General features: G+C 42.0%; 1 long non-coding RNA gene across 4 annotated transcripts in view; it reads right to left on the reverse strand.

Moving 5' to 3' along the window:
• Positions 1–19394: 19394 nt before the first annotated feature.
• The window catches only part of LOC147249138 (uncharacterized), a 57428-nt gene continuing 54616 nt past the window's right edge, over positions 19395–22206 (reverse strand). For all 4 annotated transcript variants that reach the window (XR_015119460.1, XR_015119461.1, XR_015119462.1 and 1 more), the window contains one exon: positions 19395–22143. This is a non-coding gene — a long non-coding RNA (uncharacterized LOC147249138). The remainder of the gene's footprint in view (positions 22144–22206) is intronic.

Consider the following 22206-nt stretch of genomic DNA (forward strand, 5'->3'; position numbering starts at 1 on the left):
ATTTCTATAATGTCATTTCCCCATGAAAACCTGAATCCCAAATCTCAAATCATTTCTCTTTTAGTGTTCAAAATGTTCAGTTTTTCCATTATAAATGTCATCTATTGATGTCTGTGGGCCGCTCACCGCTGTCACATTGCTTCTCTGCCACTGTGTGAACAAATCACTGAAGTAGCATGTTGAGCTCAGCTCTTAAGAAGCACACTTACTTCAGACTGACATGTGCTGTTGCTTATTTGGTCTTATTGTTTTTCAGGATCTAGCATTTCAGGCAGGTATTCATACAGAATACATTTAAGCCAGTGTCTAAACACGTTTAATAGTATTTCTGTTGTTTTTTGTCCATGCATTTCAGACCAATCAAATGTAGATTTGAAATTACTCCATTTTAGGAGAAAACCATCTTTTCATCTGGAATCAACTGGGTCATGTCAGTCTGCTGGAATAAAACAGAAGCTGTGGATGTCACTTATGAGAAGTTGGTGGACGTTTAAAATGGCCCCATGTGATTCAGCACTGCAGTTCCTTTGCTCATTTTAACATAACATCCATAAATCCATACATGACGACAGCGGCAAATATTTTTTCTTCTCCAAGAGTGCTGCTGGAATGAAGCACTAAAACTAAGTCACACTGGTCTAATTTTGAAACATTTAATAAAGACATTGCTTGAAACTGGGTTCTATGGACCGAAATGCAAGCACACTAAACAGTTGTTTAATTGGTAATAACCTTTATTCCAACAGATTCAGAGGAAGGGACGGACAGGAGAGTGGCCCAGGTTCTGGTGTAGGTCAGTAACAGGGCATCCATATATGCAGGGGCAGACAGGAGCGGTTAGTGGGACAGAGGCAAGGAGAGGTGGTCGAGGCAAGCAAGGTCGAAAACCGGGAAGTCTGTCCAAAAGATTTTGCTGAAGATTCTGGCATGAATGCGTAACAATCTGGCAGAAAAACAAAGGAGAGGTAGACCTATATAATGTGGGGACAGGTGCAGGTGGTTGGGACTGATTGGCAGAGGGGGTTGGCTGAGGGAGTGAGTGATGATGCGAGAAACCAGTGGTGAAAAACTGCAGACCATGACATAGCTTAAAACATGTGGCATGGTGTTGCAGTGGTTGGCATTGTTGCCTCGCATCAAGAAGATTCCGGGTTCAAGCTCTAGCAAACTTGGACTTTTCTGAATAGAGCTGAATCTCTTTAATCTCCTTTAAAATCTAACAGTAGTAATGTCACATGTTGTGACTCACATAAACAGACATTTTTACCCTTTTCCTGTCCATTTTGCACATGAAATGCTTTTATGCTCCACATAAAAAACATTTGGATTAAACATAAACTCAGCCTTCCTTTCCCTTAGAGAGCATTGAGTTTATTTTCTAATGAAACCAGTTAATGATACTCACATGTCAAAAATGAATACAGAACATGTTTTTCTTGCAAATTTCTATACTCTAAAACACCAAACATGTCTAATTATTCTTGAATCCCTCACAAATGGCAAAAAGAACTACAGATATGTATTGCTGATGTTAAAATACATAAATTTAGAGAAGAAAATACACTGATTCTATAATATCTTCATGTATAATCCGATTTAAAAAATTACAAAAAGGGTAAATCTGTTTCATACCTGTGGGGGGCACCAGCAGGCTTGAGATGCATCTAGGCTTCCAGTAGTTCTATTAAAAGATCAAGAAAGGGAACAACAGCAACAAAAACCTGCCCCATATGTGTTGATCAAAATTGGGGATCTGGCCTTTCAGTTTCGTGAAAAACACATTGCACACTGCAATATCAGTTTAAGGGTTAGCGCTGAAATGGAATATAATAAGTAATTAAAACATTTCTTCCCAGAAGTTGCACTTTGAGTTTGAAAAAAATGGTTAAAAACAGGAAAAATTTCATAAGTGTGCATCCAAACCCAGGGTTGGGATTTGCAACACCATTTTCATTATGAAAGATTTTCTTTCCATTTGATTTTCTCAGATAAATGAAACCAGAAAACATATTTCAAAATACATATATTCTCGTCTGCAGGGAGCGTGGAGTATTCACATCACAAGAATAAAGAGCTTTATCCATCCATCCATTTTCTATACCACTTATCTGTTAAGGGTCGCTGAGCAGGGGGCCAGCTGGGTGGGGTTCACTCTGGATGGGTCATGAGTCTGTTTCAGGGCCATCAGGAGCAATTAGGGGCTCAGTATCTCTCTCAAGGATAATTCAACATAGTTACTGGAGGAAATGAGGATCGAACCAGGGGCCTTTGGTTGCTTAACAGCCCCTGTACCTCCAAGCCATGCTGCCCCTTGAAGAGCTTTGTTCTTGTTGGTATGAGAATCTGACTGTTTATTTACTCTCCATGCTTCATGGCTCTCAGTTTGGTTTAAAGGTGAATACAGTGAGCTGTCAGTGGACAAAAGACTGAAAAACATTTTCTGTGAATAAAACAACCCATTTGACACAGATGAAGTGAGGGAAAAAATGAGGGCCAGGATGGAGCCCTGAGACAGTCCAGCCTTCAGCGATAACAACATTGGTTGTGAGCACACTCTAGCGAAAGTAAGAAGCTTTTGTGGAATTGACTAACGTTATATATGATTATATGTTAAAAATGGTAGTTGTGTAAAGAATATTGTTTATTTTATAATCCTGATTTTGATGGCACTCAACTTTGTGACAACATGATAAATAGGTTTTCAGATTTTTGAAGACTGATCAGTTGATGTTGTTGGAGCAATAAAAGTACAGTTTACTTTCAAACAATACTTTATGTTCCACAACAAACATGTAGTAAAGCATTATCATTGTAAACACGCAACTTATAACATATATTTGTTAGCATCACTCACTTTGATGAAATAACAGTGAATATATACAAGTGACACTTATTGCAGTATCAAATACTGTCCAGCAAAAAAAAAATTTGTGAGTAATATCAAATAAATACAAATACAAAAATATGGAGCTTATACTTTATTCAAATTACTGTGTTTAGGTGGCTTTCATGTTCTGAAGTATGCATATTTAACAGTCCTTTTCCATGGTTGTGGGGTGGTTGGACAGATTCATATTTGCAGGGCCACTTGACTGAAATTGAAGAACAGGTTTTTACATGCCCACAGCCACCACACTGATCCTTATCAGGTTCCATGATTCAAATGATGCAGACCTGCCTGATTGACAGGATTGAAAGTTTTTTCCCTTGCAAGGTTTTTCTGCAGAACCAAACAAAAGGATGTTGAATTGTGTTCGTCAAACTGTCCATAATCTGGAATTACAGGGAAATGTATGAATACAGCTTTGTACATTTTAGTAAGGGGTTTGGATCCATCTCAAGAGGATCATCCTTAATTTTTCTTCGAGAGGCACATTTTTCTATTTAAAAATTTTCTATTTTTCTATTTAAAAACATTATTAATGAATATGATATCACTGACAAAACCATGGCTGTGACAGTGCCATATTCTTGTCCCTGGTGAAACACCTCACCACAATTACTTTGAGTGAGGGCAGCCATTACGTATGGATGAAAGTGGACAGTGTTACCCTGGTAGGGACTTACTGCCGGGGTGTAAATGCATAATCTTACATCCCTGTCAAACGGCTGTCCTCATCCATCCATTTTCTAAGGCTTATCCTGTTAAGGGTCGCAGGGGGGGGGTTCACCCTGGACAGGTCACCAGTCCATCGCAGGACCAACACATATAGACAAACAACCATTCACTCTCACAGTCACACCTACGGTCAATTTAGAGTATCAATCAGCCTCGTCCCCTCTTGATGTCTTTGGACGGTGGGAGGAAGCTGGAGTACCAGAGAGAACCCAGGCAGGAACAGGGAGAACATGCAGATACAGATCCTGTGCCCGAGCTGGGCTCAAACCCCGAACCTTCTTTCTGTGAGGTAACAGTGCTAAACACTTCACCACCGTGCCACCTGTCTTCATCCATCCCCTCATTTTCTATTACGCTTATCCTTTAAGGGCCCAGAGCCTATCTCAGCTGTGTTCAGGCGAGAGGTGAGGCAAACCCTAGACAGATCATCAATCCGTCGCAGGGCCCCCACATATAGACAAACATTCACACTCACAGCCACACCTACAGGCAAGAACTAGCCTGCAGCCTCTTCTATCCTTCATTGGCTGTTGCATTCAATTGCTTTTGTTTGTTAAGTAAAGGATTCGTCAGTCACAGCTGGCCCCTTAACAGGATAAGCAGTAGAAAATGGATGGAAAGCTTAAAACAAACTAAATCCGCATGATGAATAATCATGCTAATCTCTGACAATACCCTCACTGTTCAACATTTTTTCATACCTTATTTTGGAGGTAGGTATTTATTGTCTGTGTGTGGTAATGTGCTTTATTGTCCTTTTTTGTATTGCGGTGTTATATTGTTGTGTGGTTTGGTGCAGTGGAGTTTAAGGAAGCTTTTTTTAGATGACGCTGGGTCCCTTAGTACATACAGACAACAGATGAAAATACGCTGTTTAGCTTATTTTTTTAACATTTGCATTGCAGGGTAAACCGAAATGTGCACTGTCCCTAGTAAATAAATTAAGTATTTCTTTAGGTCAAACCAGAGGTTAGCATGGGTTTGTAATTTGTAATTAAAGTCCAATTGGATGTTTACATCAAATTTTCAGTTATTTACAAAAATCACCTGTGTCGAGCAAAAGTTAAACATTTCATTCAGCATATTAGTTTTCCCAAATGAACATCAATTTAATGATGTTCAAAGCATAAATGCAATCATTAGAATGACAAATCTACTGATATGCCATCAGTCAACCATGCCATCATCACAACAAGCTTTCTGGTTTTGGCCTAATGCTGTTCTGTGTGTGACATTCTCTAAATTTAGAAACATTTTGAAATTCCCAAGGGCAATATTTAACATCCCTTGTGCTATAGAACTTAATTTTACAATGCCTTGTGTTGACCAGAGACCTTGGGCCTCATGTATCAATGTGGTTTACACAAGAAAAACTTGCTTACGCCAGCATCGATGCTCGCGTTCAGATGTATCAACGCGAAAAGTCTGTCGACTTTTGCGCTGTTTCACGCGAACTCTGGAGGTGCCGTAGAAGTTGGTGGAAAGCCGATTCTTGCGTTAACTGCACTTTGGTCTGTTGGTGACACCCTGTGGCGGTGTTTGGTAACTGACATTATTTGACAACCGCACATACATCGAGCACAAAAAGCCTTCAACACAAACACCTGTTGGCATTACTTAAGCTGTTATAAAAGAGCCTTCACGGTTGTGCTGAATGTGCAACTTTCAACAATGGCAGCACTTGCGCTGTTGGAGGACGTGGCAAATGGTGCAATAAGACGGGAGCGACAGGACTTGCTCCACAATTCTGACAAGTTGCTGATGAGCTGGTTACCGCGTCACATTTTGGCTACCGCGGGCCATCCTCCTGCAAATTTGTGAGGAGCTGCGACCGGCGCAGAACAGCCGGTCCACACTGTGAATGGGTAAGAAGATACCACATGGTTCATGAAGCCAGATTAATTTATTTTGTCCGCGAAACGTTCCAGAACATTTATCAGGCGGTTCAGGCTCATCGATCCCCGTTATGTCCTCCTGTGACTGCAAGACCACCTGTGTTAAGACGGGGTGGCCCGAATGCCGCTAGTCCTGGCGGATGACTCTGAGCAGGCGGACGGGCTGGCACGGGAGCCGGCAGGTGTGCTGCATGTCAGCGGAATGGCTGAGGATCAGTTTCTATTAAACATATTGGTTTATTTAAATGGCTGATTCTGTGTATTTGTTGACTTTACATCCGTATTGTTATTTAAATTTAGATTTAAGCCAATTGATTATTGTAGTTATTGCATTTAGTGATAGTGCTGTGGTGCTGCACGGTGGTGCAGTGGTAAGCTTGCATGTTCTCCCCAAGATAGAACCGTGGGTGGGTCTCCGGCTTCCTCCCACCGTCCAAATACATGCAATTTGGCTGATTGAATTCTCTAAATTGACCGTAGGTATGAATGTGAGTGTGAATGGTTGTTCGTCTCTGCAATGGTGTACCCTGTCCTGGGTGTACCCCGCCTCTCGCCTGTAGATGCTGCGATAGGCTCCAGCCCCTCCGCGACCCTTACTAGTAAGGAATAAGCGGAAGACGACGATGGATGGATAGATAGTGCAGTGTTGAATTTAGTCATACGTTTAGCTTGCATTGTTTAGGAAGTTAGAATTGCAGACATGCGGAAATCTTTCAGAGCGCAAGCAGTGGTGCAAGGTTATGACGTAGTGTGCTCGCAGGTTTAGTGAGGAAAACTGTGCTTTGTATCACTTTGATCGTTCTGTTAAGGAGGAGCCAACACTTTTCTACCGTCATAAAATTTCAAACACGTAGCGACTCGTTCTTTCCGTCATTAGAAGTGGTTAAGCTGTATGAGACTGATGATAAACAACACTGGTGATGAGAAGGGAACTTTAGCCAATAACAGGTCCGACCACTTTTTTTTTTAAATCTCTGCGGGGTGCGCTGCTCCAAACCCACCGTGTTCACCCTCTCACTTCTTATCCCACTCACAACGTTTATTGTTTATACTGACACCACTGGACAGGCTGTCTCTCCTCCATCTTACCGACTAGCTCGCACAGCGTGAACTTCTTTACCCTATTTAAATAAATTTGCGTTTTTATAGGTGGGTGTGACGGGGGCGGGCCCGGTCGCTCCGACATCTGCACTCAATTCCACGCTGATTGGGATGTATCAAGGAAACGTGCGTGGATTCCGGCGCTCGCACATATTGATACATCCGGATTTTTTTGTGCCTATACGCAACTTTCGACCGCAGTTTTTTAGTATGAGATCCACGCAAGTATTGATACATGAGGCCCCAGGAGAGCAGGGCAGAGACAAAGACAGATAATGGAGGAAGACAAGATATACAGAAGGAAAGAGAAGGATAGAGATAAAGAGAGAGGGAAAGGAGGAGAGACTGATGGACAGACGGAGACTTGAGTAGGTGGTGCTATGGGTGGCAGCTTGAGCCTCTTCGGGTCTGTAGCCTCCTCCAGCAGCACCCAGGATCTGGGATGTGGAGAGCCTGAAGGTCCTGGAGAAGAATACAAGTTCGTAACACATATGAGTATGATTTATATGTGACACATGTAGGAGGACAGAGAGGAAAGACAGGAGGAGAGAGAAGTCCAGTGCACCATGGGAGATCCCCCAGCAGTCTAAGCCTGTAGCGGCATGTCTAAAGGCCAGCTTTATCAACCCTAACTATAAGTCTCTCAAAAAGGAAGGTCTTAAGTCTGCTCTTAAAGGTAGAGAGGGTGTCTGCATCCTGGACCGAAACTGGAAGACGGTTCCACAGGAGGTGAGCCTGATAGCTGAAGGCTCTGGCTCCCATTCTACTTTTAGAAACTCGAGGAACAACAAGTAACCCTGCGTCCTGGGAGCGAAGGGTTCTAGCTGGATAATAGAGGACTATGAGCTCTGTCAAACATGAAGGTGCCTGATTGTTGAGGACTTTGTATGTTAGGAGAATTTTGAATTCTATTCTGAATTTGACAGGGAGCCAATGCAGAGAAGCCAGTACAGAAGAGACATGGTCTCTTCTACCAGTTCTCATCAACATGCGGGCAGCAGCAATTTGGACCAGCTGGAGAGTATTTAGGGACTTGCTGGTGCAGCCTGATAGGAGGGAATTGCGGTAATCCAGCCTGGAAGTGACAAAAGCATGGACTAGTTTTTCTGCATCTTTTTGAGACAGGATGTGTCTGATCTTAGCAATGTTACGTAAATGAAAATTAAATCTGGCTTAGACTAGCCCTTAGACTGCTACACTGGGCTTCTCTCTTCTCCTATGTCCCTCTCTGTCCTCCTTTTTGTGTTATCCATCCATCCATCCATCCATCCATTTTCTACCGCTTATCCTGTTATGGGTCGTGCGAGGGCTGGAGCCTATCCCCGTGGCTTTCGGACATGAGGTGGGGTACACTCTGGACAGGTCACCAGTCCATCGCAGGGTCTGTATGTGTTGTACATAAATCAAACTCACATGTTACTAACTCTCCTTCTTCTGCAGAGCCTTCAGGCTCCCCACATCCCAGATCCCGGGTGCAGCTGGAGGAGGTTACCGACCTGAAGAGGCTCAAGCTGCAACCCTTAGCATCACATGCTCACATCTGTCCATCAGTCTCTTCCCTTTCTCTCCTTCTTGATCTCTGTCCCTCTCCTTCCTTCCGTATATCTATCTTCTCTATTATCTGTCTTTGTCTCTGCCCCACTCTCCTGCACTCTTTCCCCCCCCAACCACTCAAAGCAGAAGGCTGTTCCCGTTGAGCCTGGATCTGCTCGACGTTCCTGCCTCTTAAAAGGAAGGTTTTTGTCGCTGCTGTTGCAGGATGTGCTTGCTCATGGAGAAGTGTTTGGTGTAAATTCATTGAAGGAGTGTGGTACTAGACCTGCTCTACCTGTAAAGTGTCATGAGATAACTTTTGTTGTGATTTGGCGCTATACAAATAAAATTGACTTGACTGTACTTGACTTGAAATACACTCATGATCAAAATCTTAAGACCAGACCAGACCAAAAAATTGCATGAATTTGCATTTTGTTCTGTTGGATGTTACGAAGGTTCTAAGGAGAACTTTAAAATGCAAAAAGAAGAAATGGGAACAAGAGACCAAAAGTTGTGAGCAGGCAATTTTTTTGAAAACAACAATTTAACTGTAATAGGCTGTTCATCAGCTGATCAAAAGTTTGAGACCACAGCCTTTGAAAGCCAAAATTTGCAAATATTTGGATTCCATGTCATTTCCTGTCAAGTAATCAGACTTTAAAGATCTCTTCGTGGCAAAGGCAAAAAAAATCTCACTGTCTTTGAACATGGTAGGTTTGTTGAGCTGCATAAACAAGGCCTCTCACAACGTGCCATTGCTACTGAGGCTGGATGCATTAAGACAGTCAATTTGCATTTCTTAAAAGATCCTGAGTGTTATGGAACAAAAAAAAAATCAAGTGGTAGACCCGAAAAATTTCACCGGCACTGAGCTGGAGAATCTGAATGACTGTCCGTTAAGATGATCCTTGTCCCAAAATAAGGCCATTACTGGTGCTCACTGCAGCCCAATTACCAGCAGACACCATCTGTGAAGGAATGGCTTCAAATCAAAAATCATCTTCAAAGGCTATGTCTTCTTGAACGCCACAAAATTGCCTGTTTGGACTTTGCAAGGGAGCACCAAACATGGGACGTGTATGCAATCTGTGCTCCATTACTGGAAATCTTTGTTCTAATATTCACAATCTTTTCAGTAAAGAAAGTTAGGAACTCATTACTGGTGAGAGTTGGGGGGATGCATGGCTCAACAGCACTATGGTTCTTGGTTAGCCTGGCCACAGTGTTGAAGAGGAACCTGCTGTACTTATTCTTTTCTATTAGGGATGAGTAGTAAGCATCTAGTATTATGGAGTTTGTTTTATATATTAATAAACTATCCTTCCAGGCTTGATGGTCTTCCTCATGCTGGCTGGAATGTGTCTTCCTTTCCAGCTGTCTGGTCTTCTGTTTCAAGCCTTTGCCTTTTTCTGGGTGATAACCTTCTTTCTCAGGGGAGCTATGGCATCAAGTGTCCCAAGGAGTGCTGCTGCAGTGCTATTCACAAGATAGTCTACCTGCGTTGGGGTGAAATCAGCATAACTGCCCATTATATTGTTACAAGATGTGGCAGCAATCTCTGCTGGAATAAGCTCCTTAAATCTAGAAACAGCAGTGTCAGATAGACATCTACTGAAGTGGGACTTTTTCCCAGGAAGGATCTAATTTGTTAAAGTAATTTCAAATGTGATTAAGGGGTGATTGAGGAGGAACTGTGATGAGGTCAGCTTCTATTCCATAAGTACTAAAGCAAGGATATGATTAAAAGTGTGAGTGGGTTTGTTTACCCTCTGAAAGATGCCAATGGAATCCAAAAGTGATTTAAACGCAGTGGCCAGACAATCATCATCGATGTCCACATGAATGTTAAAGTCACCCACTATAATGACTTTGAATGAATTCAATGCCAAGTTTGACAGAAAGTCAGGGAATTCTTCCAAGAACTCAGATTAAGGTGCAGGAGGACGATACACCACAGGAAGTAAGAGTGGTTTCTCTGTTTTCCAGTCTGGGTGGAAAAAGCTGACAGTCAGGCTCTCAAATGAATTATATGAACTCTTAGGTCGAGGGTTAATAAGCAAATTTGACTGATAAATTGCAGGTACTCCTCGTCCTCTGCCAGTGTTATGAGGTACATGGAAGTTAATGTAACTAGGAGGGGAAGATTCATTTAAACTAACATATTCATCATATTTATTGCTGCACCCAGGTTTCAGTAAGTGTAATACATCAGTTTGGTGATTTGTAATTAAATCATTCACTAGGAGAGACTTGGATGGGAGAGCTCAAATATTTAGCAAACCGCATTTATTACGGTAGTTTTATTGGGTTGGTTTGCTGGAGCAGTGGTTTTAATTTTAACGAAGTTGCTATAAATTACTCCTCCATATTTGGGTTTAGGCTTATATAGCCTCGAGGCAGATGCAGTTTCTACAGGCTGGGTGGGTGACAACACAGGGAACCAGCAGAGGGGCGTGTTAAACTCAGACTGCCTGCCGGTCTTAACTCTGGGTGCTTGTCAGGGATTAGCATGGCTAATAAATAACCCTATGTTCCTAGATAAGAGACATGCACCATCCAAAGTAGGATGGATGCCATCTCTCTGTATCAGACCAGGCTTTCCCCAGAAGGCTATATAAGCCACATTGTTATCTAAGCACCACCTAGACATCCAGCGATGGAATGAACGTATGCAGCTAAACTTGTCGTCACTGGCTAAATTGGGCAGCGGGCCCGCTCTGGCCCCTGGGATGCACTTTATGCTCGCTGGAGTCTCTACCTTCACGTTCCGGAGAACAGAGCTGCCAATGACTAATGCCGGCTTCACAGCGGGGCTGTAAGCAACAAAGCCGACATGTTGAGTTTTATTCTCAGCGGGTGTGTTGCTTAGCGGGGAAAAGCAATTGGAAACATGAAGGGGTTGGTGGGCAAACACGGGCTACTCAGAACCTTCTTAAAATCAAACAGTGCAAAACATAAATTCTTGCAATTTTTTAACTAGTCTTAAGATTTTGATCAGGAGTGAATGTTTATGATCATGGAATGACTGTATCACTGCAATTCTTGTGAGTTACTCTGTGATTCCCACCTGTAACTGATAAGGAATGTTATTTTGATGGATTACAGCTAAAGTGAACAATTCAAGGCTTATGTGATCAGACCCTTGTTAGGAGGAATTTGAACTAGGCCTTTAACAGTGTACAAACCCCCAAATTTTAAACTGTCTACATGGCTGTGATATGTTGTAATAATATTTCAATTAAAAATATCCCACAGTGGCGTCAGAGGAATATAGGCTTAATCCAGTGTAGTACATTACAGTCTCCCGATCACTGTTAAGTCATATCAGTCTTGAGCAAAGTGGTAGACAATTTTTTTTTTTTATTTTTGTGTTACATTTTTGGAAAAATGTGTAAGATGTTCCCTGATTAGGTTTAAGGTTTTGTATAAGTATTTAAAACTATGTTGGTAACCCAAAACATATATTTTTGCTGCCTTTTAATTTAGTTCAAGTACAACTTTTCTAACTTAAAAAAAAATAATATGGCGCTCTTAACATCAGCTCAGGATTTTACTTCATATTTAACAAGGCATACCTGTATTCTAGTTAAAACTGGACATAGAAGCATCACTTCTGGCTTGGACCCAACCATTCCACTGCTACATTTCATAGACACAGGAGTTCACATTTATCTTAAATTAAATTTTTCCAATTCAAATTAAAGGAAACAGGATAGGTGTGGTTAACAGATGCCATCAGTAAAAATGGCATCTTTTTATAAAAAAGCCATGTTTTAAATTTGAGCCTGAGGCTGCTGAGTGACAATGCTATGTTGCTTCTCATTTTACTTTACCATTGTTTCTTGTATTTAATGAGTGTTAGTTTAGATAAATCAGCAGGAGCTTGAGGGACAATTAGCCACAAAAATATGTCAAATTTAACAAGATCAAGTACCATCTCCTCAATGGACTACTGGTTAAATACTTCACAATAACGTTTTTGGATGACCACTGAACTGTAAATTCTTCCTCCTGCAAAACTGATATAAACAATGTCGTGGTCACTTTGATGTAACATTTCACCAGCTGATAGAAATTCAAATTCTTTTCTGTTCATGAAAATCTTCTGGCCCTTCAGTCGTAATTTTAAAAATCAACGTGCACCAGGAGTAAAATATGCTTTGCATGTATGAGATTATCTGCAGACTGAATGGAAAAATTATACATCAAAATGAGAGCAATTAATGTTGTCCATACACCATTGACAGGCGTCGCAACAACTAAATTTCAGGTAAAATTCATTATACACCCCAAGATTCCATCGTAGATCCAGTTTAGTATTTATTATTATAGTTATTTAATATGGCTAGACTAATTGAGATTTACAATCTCTTTTGCAAGTAGACCCAGCTAAGAAAGCAGTGTTGATACAATTTATAGAGACTGCAATAAAAACAAAAGCAAAATCCATCCATCCATCCATCCATTTTCTACCATTTATCCTGTTAAGGGTCATGGGGGGGCTGGAGCCTATCCCAGCAGCCTTCAGGCAAGAGGTGGGGTACACCCTGGATGGGTCACCAGTCCATCACAGGGCCAACACATATAGACAAACAACCGTTCACACTCACAGTCACACCTACGGTCAATTTAGAGTATCAATCAGCCTCGTCCCCTCTTGATGTCTTTGGACTGTGGGAGGAAGCTGGAGTACCTGGAGAGAACGCATGCAGGCACAGGGAAAACATGCAAACTCCACACAGAAGGATGTCATGCTCGAGGCAGGGCTAGAACCTGGAGTCTTCTTAAACCACAATGAATGTTGTAAATATAATAAAGCATTCAGTGCTGTGGATAAAAGAAGTGAGATATTCAGAAAATGTTCAAAAATGTTTAATAAATTATTTAAATTTATCAAAATTAGTCAGAGAACAGCCATTGCAAAACAGTGTACAGTGACTGGATGGCCCTGAACAGAGCTCCACATACCCCTACAAGAGTAAATGAGGATTCAGTTAAATTGAAAACCGTCAACACCACCTTGGGATTAACAGGAGCCTATTCCATTTTACAGAAATCTACATAGGTTCTTAGATTAAAATGGGGTCGAGTAGTGTTAAAAAAGAGGAATAATCTAATGAATGGTAATAAAAACCTCAGCCCAGAGTCACTTGTGGTGGTCCAACAGTCTGTCTTATCATTCTTGTCTCTTGGAGTGTATCCCTTGGGGGATTGAGACAACGAAACGCAGTCACTCCACTGCCCAGGACCCAGTAATAAAAGACACTGTTCAATTATGTATGCCAACTACTCCAGTTGTACCTGCAGCACCCTCACAATTAACATCCCATGAAGAAACACACACTTATATTAATGCATATATTCATAATTCCACACACAGGTTAAGGCAAAATACAGAGTGTCCCTCCTGAGGGGGAGGGGAGGTGACTGGAGTAACTTAAACACTTTGACACTTAGGTAGCACCTTGTGAGCATCCCCACACCCACTTGGTAGCTCATACCTTTGGCAACTCTGGAGGAGAATAGAAGTTCCACACCTGTCTGGGAGTAGGGGTTTTGTTCTCTCAAATAATATTTGGCCTGATAAATCGATAACCAGGCAGCACGGTAGTGCAGTGGTTAGCACTGTTGCCTCACAGCAAGAAGGTTCCGGGTTTGAGCCCCTGCTTAGCACGGGATCTTTATGTGTGGAGTTTGCATGTTCTCCCTGCCTGCGTGGGTTCTCTCCAGGTACTCCGGCTTCCTCCCACAGTCCAAAGACATTCAAATGGGGACAAGGCTGATTGATACTCTAAATTGACCGTAGGCATGGCTGTGAGTGTGAATGGTTGTTTGTCTATATGTATTGGCCCTGAAATGGATTGGTGATCAATCCAGGGTGAACCCAGCCTCATGCCCGAAGGCTGATGGAATAGGCTCCTGCCCCCCCCCCCCCGACCCTTACCAATCAGACAACCATTCACACACACAGTCACGCCGACGATCAATTTAGAGTATTCAATCAGCCTAGTCCCCTCTTGATGTCTTTGGACAGTGGGAAGAAGACAGAGTACCCAGAGAGGACCCACGCAGGCACAGGGAGAACATGGAAACTCCACACAGAAAGATCCTGTGCCCGAGCCAGGACTCGAACCTGGAACCTTCTTGCAGTGCTAACCACTGCACCACTGTGTTGCCTATATCTTTAACAGTTTTATATAATTAATCCAAAATTTAAAAAACAACAACACATCTTTACTTGTCAAATTGCTCTTGCGCTCCCCAAAAAGGTTAGTGATTTTGTTTCTGTGACCTTCAAAGAACAAAAGAATAGGTTTAAGTCAACAAACTAACTATCATTAGTGGTCCAAGTCTGAGGTCTGGATGTTGATGAGTGAAGCAACATCATTCCCCATACCAACTGCTTGGAATCCTTTTGTCTTTTCTCAAGTTTGGGTTATGATGTTTTTCCATCAGTAAATGTAATACTGCAAACTAAACTGTACAAGCTGAAGTACAACTTTCAAGACTGGTACAGTCCACTGCACATAGCTCAGATGAAAAAAAAAATTATGTATGTAAATATGTATATATGTACACCACAAGGTGGCGCTACATACAAAGTAAAAGTTTTAGCAGCATTTAAACTATCACATCACTCTTGACCTTTTATCCACATATTTGCTGGAGTGAGCTTGGCCAACCCATTTCTGCATTTTTCATTTTATAATTGCAAAAACCGTGCTAACTCCTCCAATGAAATTTGTACAATCAAAATAAAACTTAGGCAGCATGGTGATGCAGTGGTTAGGACTGTCACCTCACAGAATGACAGATCAAGGTTCAAGCCTCTTCCTGTTTGAAGTTTGCATGTTCTCTCTGTGCCTGCATGGGTTCTCTCCGGACACTCCGGCTTCCTACCTCAGTCCAAAGAAATGCAAATGGGGACTAGGCTAATCAATACTCTAAAGTGACCATAGGTGTGGCTGTGAGACTGAATGGATGTATTCTTGCCTCTTGCCCGAAGGCAGCTGGGATAGATTCCAGCCCCCCCCCCACCCTTAACAGGATAAACAGTAGAAAACGGATGGATGGATAGAAAATTATATTTTGAGAATCTAATGATGGCCATTACAAAAATTATCAAAATAATTTTGATACCGTCAAAAAATGTGGAAGTTATAGAGAAAGAAGTTCCCATTTGATGTGATGATGCCCAAGCAGGAATGTTGCAGTATATTGGTGACAGAGTTTTATCATCGCCAAACTTTCAGAAGAAGATCTTGATGCATTGTTTAGTGTTCGCAGCTGCAGCAAAAAAGAGGCATGATGAAACTTCTCTAAGGCTGGTTTCCATTTTGAATAAATGAAAAAAAAAATCATCAAAAGAGGAAGAGCAGTGTGTCTTTATCACGGCTGGTCCAATGAACATGAAACTTTTAGTCACACTCAAATTTAAGTCATGACCCCTTCAAGTTCTGTGCCAAATATGGTGCCGATCAGTAAGTGGCTAATTCTGTTGCATGAAATTTTGCAATAAATACACAATACTTTTACATACTTGTCTGCAGTTTTCATCCATTTTGGATAAACATTTGCACAGATATTGCATACATACTGTAGATTAAAAACCAAAAAACACAAAAGTTATAAACCAAAACATGTTGCATTCTAAAGAATAGTGTGGATTGTCTAAGCCACAATCAATACAATTAAATATGGAAAATATGTTTATGACCAATGGACCCTCCTCTATGAGCCTCTGTAGAAACTTTTGTATAGGTCTGACTTGCATCATATTCACTGGGCCAAGGTTCAACTTGCCTGGACCCTGTTTCTACTTACTTGCAAGTCTTGTTCATTATTCAGTTGTATTTCTGCAATGGTGTTACATTAGACTGTATATAAAGATTAGATTCAGATTTAGATTTATTGGTCATCATAAGGAAACTTGTTTCCACTTTCCATACTCCTCAAGAACACAGAAGACATGGATAGAAAATACATCAAACCATCACCAGCACAGTCAAAAAATTACATTACATGGACAAAATAAAATCCATACGCATTACAAGCTGGATGATCTGTTCAGTTCTGCTCCTGCAGAGTGGACAAAGCTCCTGCTGAACCTGACCTTTTTCCATGTCAGGGACCTGCAGTGCTGACCAGATGGGAGAAGTACAAAGAGTGGGTGGAGGGGGTGTGTGGGGGTCAGACATAATGGCGTATGCTCTATGTGCAGTGGCTGTGTTGTTAAGGTCTGAGAGATAGGGGTTTGGGAGGCCAATGATCTTGCTGGTGTAACTGTTGTCAAATTTCCTGGAACCCCCTTCTGCGTCGTGTCATGTGACTTATGGACCGACCTTCCACCTTAGACTGGACTTTATTGCCTGTGTTCAGCATAAAAATGCGCTGGTCAGTCAACGTAGGCACAGCAATGTGGCACAGCTCGTGGGAACAAGCCACTCATACAGGCACTAAACATTAATGAATGATAACAAATGCAACATGTAATGTAATGTAATGTAACCAAAATATGTACCTGTGTTCAGCATAAAAATGCGCTGGTCAGTCAACGTAGGCACAGCAATGCGGCACAGCTCTATAGACAACTTAGTAAATATTAGCTTAGCTGAGGAGCTAAGGAAGCAAACTATAAACACGAACACAATTTAACCAATTTGGCACATTAAAGGCAATGCAGTTGCCACTTTCTTACATCTATTCAGACATAGTATTATGAGCGTTTTGTCATTGAATTACATTATTTTGACAGTGTTTAATGTAACGCTGTGCTTCGTGTAACCTACCGTGGGAAGAATCCTCTCATACTGGCACTGTGCTGATGTCACAGTCCATATTTATATGCTAAGCAGAGACCCGCCAACCAGTGAAGATCCACAGTACCTGAACAAACTAAAATATGATTTGTTTTGATTGTGGAAAGTGGAATCAACCACAAAACTCCATTACACTGGCCTTGTGAGTGATCTGCATTAGGGGTGTATGTACCAAAATGTTTTCCTTCATTTTGGCTCAATTCTTCAAAGGCGATTTGCATAAATACTTAGTAATCAGTGGTGACGACACATAATTTTCACCTTGTACCAAGAGGATGATTTGATTGCATCCTGATTTGCAGACACCACTGGTTTCTCTTGGAAATACAGAGTGACCCCCCCCCCCAACACACACACACACACACACACACACACACACACACACACACACACACACACACACACACACACACACACACACACACACAAACACACACACACACAATTTCACTGAGGAAGAGGAAAGGCTCTTCAGGTGTTCATTTGCACATAGAGCTTCCATGCCTGGCTGCAGTGACAGGAACACTGGAGCCTGACAGACTCAGAAAGGTGCACCACTGTCACCTGCTGGTAGTTCTCTGTGGGTGAGAGCACAGTCAGTGTAATTCATACTGGCAGCACACTGGGCTGATTTCTTTTTCTTCCGAACTTGTAACACAAATGAGCATTTGTGGCTGCTCTCTTTAGTTCCACAATTACAATCTTTTTTGTTTATTTACTCACTCTTGTGCATTCAATACCAGGATATGTTGCATTATTTTTCTCAAAAGTAATAAAACTTCAGCAGGATACAAACAAACATAGTTTACCTTATGATAAAGTAATTTAATCCTGTGTCAATAGATCAAATAGCAATGTGGCATTGAAAATTAATGTGGGACATCAGTCAATGGCAGACCATTTATAAAACAGCTATTTTGAAAATCCTTCCATCCGTCTGTCCGTCGTCCTTTGCTTATCTGGGTCCGGGTTGCGGGGGCAGCAGCTTCAGCAAGGAAGCCCAGACTGTCCCCCCATTTCACCACTAATGTCAATTATGGTGTTCCACAAGGATCTGTCCTTGGACCAGTGCTCTTCACTTTGTATTTGCTTTCACTAGGTCACATAACAAGGGAAAACTCAATTGATTTTCACTGTTATGCAGACAATTCACAGTTGTACTTATCAATGCGTCCACATGAAACAAATAAGCTGACTAAACTGGAGGCCTGTCTAAAGTACATAAACACATGTCGTCGCCGTCTCCTGCTTATCCGGTTGGTCTGGGTCATGGGGGCAGCAGCCTCAGCAAGGAAGCCCAGACTGTCCTCTCCCCAGCCACTTTCACCAGCTCTTCTGGGGGAATCCCGAGGTGTTCCCAGGCCAGCCAAGAGATATATTCCCTCCAGAGTGTCCTGGGTCGGCCCCAAGGCCTCCTCCTAGTCACACATGCCTGGAAAACCTCCCGAGGGAGGCGTCCAGGAAGCATCCTCACTAGATGCCCGAACCACCTCAACTGACTCCCGACATGGAGGAGCAGTGGCTCTACTCTGAGTCCCTCCTGAATGGCAGAGTTTTTCACCCTGTCTCTAAGGTAGAGCCCTGTCACCCTGTGGAGGCAACTCATTTTGGCTGCTTGTATTTGCGATCTTATTCTTTCTTGTCAGTCTCCCTCTCCATCCTACACTCGCTCTTGAACAAGATTCTGAGATACTTAGACTCCTTCACCTGAGGCAGGATCTCCTGCCCGACCTGGAGTGGGCAGGCCATCCTTTTCTGGCTGAGGACCATGGCCTCAGACTTGGAGGTGCTAATTCTCATCCCTGCCACTTCACATTCACCTGCGAGCTGCCCCAGCAAGATGTCGTGGCTTGATGGAGTTAAGAGGACCACATCATCTGCAAAAAGCAGAGACAACATCCTCCTGCCACCAAACTCGACCCCCTCCACCACCTGGCAGTGCCTAGAAATTCTGTTCATAAAAGTTATGAACAGAACCAGTTACAAAGGGCAGCCTTGGCGGAGTCCAACCCTCACTCGGAACAAGTCCGACTTACTGCCACCAACACGAACCAGACTCTCCCTCCTCCAGTAGAAAGACTGAACGGCCCTTTGTCAGGGGCCATCCACTCCATACTCCTGGAGTACCCCCCCACAGGGTGCTCCGGGGAACACGGTCATAAGCCTTCTCCAAATCCACAAAGCACATGTGGACTGGTTAGGCAACACCTATGCCCCCACCAGCACCCTAGCAAGGGTGAAGAGCTGATCCATGGTACCATGAATGGGACAAAAAACACATTGCTCCTCCTTGATCTGAGAATCTCATCCACCCCCACAGCTCTGCCACCGCGGAGTTGCTTCACTGCCTCTGCGACTTCTGCCCCGAAGATTGGACGACCCTGCCTCCCAAATCCTCCCTCAACTCTGTTTCCTCCATGGAATAAGTGTTAGTGGGATTGAGGAGTTCCTCAAAGTATTCCACCACCGTCCAAATGTCTCCCCAGTTGACGTCAGCAGCCTCCCGTCCCCACTGTAAATGGGGTGGGCAAGTTGATGCTATCTTGCATCTTGTTTTGCGTGACAGACTGTTTTAAAGATTTGATTGTTTTTTTTTGAAGGAATTTTTTTATTTCATTGCCCATCTGCAAAAAACATGACAAATTTGTGCTAACTTAAAGAAATTATTCAAAAATGCCGAAGAAATTGTGAAGACACTTTTATTTGCTTACAAACCTCTGAAATATTCCACGTTACAGGTGTGAAATCTATCAAACAGCACATTATCACATTCACAAAGCCAGGTAGGATGATTGCATCATTGTCTCTCCATTTGTCTTTGCATGTTCTGGGCCACATCGAAGAACTGTCTTTGATTAATGGTAAATATAAATCCATCCATCCATCCATCCATGCATCCATCCACTCAAATCCAGAACCATCTTGCTGTGGAGTGACAGTGCTGACCACTGCACCACCATGCCGCTGTAAAAACAAATCATGGTGTGAAAAGCTCACAGAGAGATATTGTACATCAAACACATTTGAAGTTTTGATTCGTCAGGAACATGCTGAAGTACAGTCCCTGTCTCGATTGTTGGGATTTTTTCTCTTTTGCTTTTCATTTCTGTTTGTTGCTCGCTCTCATTAAGAGCTTATGTCTCAGTGGTTGGGACTCAAATTGCTGTGGCATTGGCTCCAAATTAGCTTTGCATCCACTAGGGCAAGTTGAATGTCAGAATATTATAGTAAGCGTTACAACAGTACAAACAATGCATTTCTGGATGGACAAGAAGGCAAACTTACATTGTCTTAGCTGAAAGAATTGTCATTTGTCATTGACAAACCTGGAGACAGCAGCACTAGAATCATTTCAGGGGTTTAATCCATTAAATTAAACCCTCCAGCTTTCCTTTTTATTGAATGGCCTACTGAAGTTGATCAATAGCATCAACTCAAACTCCATACCAACAGTACCGTTGCATTAAACTACAATAATAATTTTCATCTAATGGTATTCATAAAATTCACCAGGAACATATTAAAGAAATGTATGATGTATAGTGTCATTCATCAGTGCCATGCATCTCTTATGTGTCATGTTTGGTGGTGATAGCAAGACACAAATACAGAGAATGGAGAGCAGGCAGGACTAGAGTAATTAGAAGGCTTATTTTACAAAGAAACTCAAAGAAACTTTGGGACTCAAACAGGCAAGAAAACAACAGGTGAGACATGACATAAGGATCTGACATGTGAGGATCTGACAAAACATTGATACTGAACACCAAACTAAAATACACTCATCTAATGGTGAAACAAGCCACAGATGGGAGAACACAAGGGCAGTGAAGGAGCTGGTAAGGCAAGAAACACTAGGTGCAGGGCTGTGATGACAAGGACTGATTAACTGACAAAACACAAGTCAGGCACTTAAAAAGGTGGGAAACGGAACAAGGCACAAAAGGACAAGCACACAAGAGGGAAGAACTTCCAAAATAAAATAGGAAGTGAACAGAGAGAACTAACTCAGAAATACAAACTAGAAACACTGGTTAAACAAGATACACTTGAAATACAAGCTAAACAATCATGTCCAAAAACGTAAATCATTCTAGCTGCTGAAAGGAAGATGAGGCTGGCGGGTCAAAAAAGTCCACATGACTTCAGATGTGTTCAAGTTGGAACTGTAATGCTGCGGCAGAGAATAATATCTTGTCTTCGGCTATTCTGTCCTCAGACACAATGTAGGCTTTTTAAATTGTTTTAAAATTTAACTTTTAACTGACCTTAGTTTTATCCAGTGCTGCTATTGCTACTGGGCCAATTCTTCAAGCAATGACCCATCTGAAACTGATCCTGTAATGTGGTGATTATTTTTGTCCTCAGCTCTTGATGCCAGGAGCTCCAAGAACTTGTGGTTTCCACTTTTAGCACTCACATTGTAAAGCTGGGTGCAGGTTACCAGAATACTGGTTAGCTGGTTTCTCATGATGATATACTGTGTTTTCCATTTACACAGAAATCGCTCTATCCTGGCTCCACCTCTGAAACCACTTTGATAATACCTCCACGACAGGGTTATTGGCAGGTCAACTCAGACCCCCCACCCCATGGTTGTGCTGTTTATACAGTGTTATGTACACGTTGGTATCAAGGCGCATTGATTCAGTGTTGACAAGGATGTTTGAAAAAAGGGTCTTAGGACACCTGAACATAGCTTAGCCATGATGAACATTATATTTCTCTTTGCCTCGTAGCACTGTTTCACTGTTATTATTAAACACAATGTATTATAGTCTGCAAATTAGATATCAAATCTTATGTTACCCGATGTTGAGCAGCAGATTTTCTCTGTGCTATATGCCAAGCTAAAAAGAGAATTTTCCAAACTGTTGATTTACTTTTCCTTGATATTTGGTCTTTCTTTTGTGTAGCGAAAAAAAAATGCTTTGGCTTACTATTCATGAAAGAAAAAGGTCCAAATGTTCAGCGAAAACCCTCTTTCTTAACATTCTTGACTACTGAATCCCAAATTAAGTAAACCAAATTATAGTATATTCAGGGTGGATCATTGTTCAAGCTTTCATGATTGATGAAAGAAAATGGAGCCTTGTGTTGATATTCTCACATCTTCCACAAGATGGAGTCAGAGGTCTCTCTGGTCACAAGACAGCGCTGCAGCTCTGTCATCCTGCAAGTCACAGATATGTCTGCATATTACCAGACTTGAAAGACAAAAGATCTCATCGGCTAC

This window comes from Aulostomus chinensis, chromosome 15, assembly GCF_037954235.1.
Source record: "Aulostomus chinensis isolate RoL2024-O1b breed Wild chromosome 15, RoL_Achi_v1.0, whole genome shotgun sequence".
NCBI lineage: Eukaryota > Metazoa > Chordata > Actinopteri > Syngnathiformes > Aulostomidae > Aulostomus > Aulostomus chinensis.